The following is a 2,434-nucleotide window of genomic DNA, read 5'->3' as shown; positions in this document are numbered from 1 at the left end:
AAACAAAAAAAAAAAAAAAAAAAAAAGAGAGGGAGAAATGAAAGATTAAGTGTGACCAGGAGGTGGTTTTAGGTGTGTACATCTCTCAAGGCCCATTTATCTTTGATGGGTTGTGGTATCACGATTTTAGACAATGTTTATTTTCAATGCAATGTGTAAAATCATATCCATACTCTTTTGTGATCATTTCTCTCATTTTGGATAAACATGATTGGAATTGCTCAAAATGGTTGGACTATACCTATTTCTTATCTTCTATAGAACACAGAGAAACAATTCAATTTCAATCATCTCTACAGCTACCTCTTGGGTTTTAAATAATTAAAAACAACAAATATTCTTTTATCATTGTTTCTTTACTTGTGAACTACTGTAAAAATCAACTCAATGATTGCCCAAATTACTCCCAAAGGATCATACCTTCATCCTGTGTCTTATTTTTCCAACTAAAACTACATTTTATACATCAGAGATTTTAAGAGTTTGTACAATATATAATTCATGAATTGATTCCCCATAGCTAAATTTACTTAATTCTAGTATCATAATTGTAGGACTAATCCTAGAAGACCAAATGATGATGTTGTAGTAGGTGAAAGAAGAAAGGAATCAGTATTTTTGAGTATTCGTTCAGTGCTAGAAATTTGATAGAGCATTGTCTATCTCAAATAATCTTGTGATAATCTTATGAAAAGGATATAAATATTTCTACTTTCTTCTTTAAGTGAGCAGAAATGGAGGCTTATGAGATGAAGCCATTTAAAGTTTATACAGCTAACAAAAAGGAAGTCTAATCTTAGCTGTGATTCCAAAACTATCTCCTCAGCTCTATCAATTTCCTTACATGAACATTGACACTGTTTTCTACTTTCCAATGGCCAATATTGACAGACCCTCTTCCTCATTTCAGTTTCTTAAATGAAATATTACTAGATGGATCCTCCAGGGACCCTTACTTTAAGATATTTTGGGAAATTTGTACTCAATTGGAGATATTTGATTTGGCTAGAGAGATATTTTTCATAGACAATAGTATGAGTTTCCACCATTACTCAATTTTATCCTAGAAGGAGTTTCTTTATTTTGATTTTGAACACCCAGAATTATTCAAGTACTTGCTCATCATTCTCCTGGTTCATCAAGTTCTTAATAATTTGTATCATGTACTATTTTAGCTTTTCTTGGGTATCGTGAACACAGTATTTCAAATAATATAAAATATCAAGAGTAATACATTGACTATATTTTTCTCATCCTCCATCAAAGAAAAAACACAAAGGGGATGCTAATGTTCACTTCTTGTGCTGTGCTGTGCTGTGCTTAGTCACTCAGTCATGTCTGACTCCTTGTGATCCCTTGGACTATAGGCCATCAAGCTCCTCTGTCCATGGAGATTCTCCAGGCGAGAATAATGGAGTGGGTTGCCATGTCCTCCTCCATGGGATCTTCCAAAGCCAGGGACCAAACCCAGGTCTCCCACATTTCAGACAGATTATTTACCATCTGGGCTACCAGGGAAGTCCAAGAATACTGGAGTGGACAGCCTATCCCTTCTCTAGGGGATCTTCCTGACCCAGGAATCGAACCAGGGTCTTCTGCATCGCAGGCATATTCTTTACCAGCTGAGCTACCAGGGAAGCCTGTTCAGCTCATATTTAGGGTTATTTTGCAGACAATAACTACTATTTTATCTAATGGGAACAAAATAATGAGCTAGGTAGGAATAGAAGAATGTCTCTAATAATGACTGTCTCCCTTATCAACATCTGATTCCTCCATAGTCTACAGCATATTGATACAGTTTATTGAATAATTTCTGAGTGAGTTAAGGATTAACATTCACCAAATGCTTGTTCAAGTCACTTGGGAAAGGCAGAAAGAGGTCAAGTGATTTCCAGTTACTACTTCATAAATAATATGGTTCAGTTCAGTCGCTCAGTTGTGTCTGACTCTTTGCAACCCCATGAATCGAAGCACGCCAGGCCTCCCTGTCCATCACCAACTCCCAGAGTTCACTCAGACTCACGTCCATCGAGTCAGTGATGCCATCCAGCCATCTCATCCTCTGTCGCCCCCTTCTCCTCCTGCTCCCAATCCCTCCCAGCATCAGAGTCTTTTCCATTGAGTCAACTCTTCGCATGAGGTGGCCAAAGTATTGGAGTTTCAGCTTCAGCATCATTCTTTCCAAAGAAATCCCAAGGCTGATCTCCTTCAGAATGGACTGGTTGGATCTCCTTGCAGTCCAAGGGACTCTCAAGAGTCTTCTCCAACACCACACTTCAAAAGCATCAATTCTTCGGCACTCAGCCTTCCTCACAGTCCAACTCTCACATCCATACATGACCACTGGAAAAACCATAGCCTTGAGTAGATGGATCTTTGTTGGCAAAGTAATGTCTCTGCATTTGAATATGCTATCTAGGTTGGTCATAAA

Source organism: Bison bison, unplaced genomic scaffold, assembly GCF_000754665.1.
Source record: "Bison bison bison isolate TAMUID 2011002044 unplaced genomic scaffold, Bison_UMD1.0 scf7180017864471, whole genome shotgun sequence".
In the NCBI taxonomy this organism is placed as follows: domain Eukaryota; kingdom Metazoa; phylum Chordata; class Mammalia; order Artiodactyla; family Bovidae; genus Bison; species Bison bison.
This window is presented reverse-complemented; position numbering follows the sequence as displayed.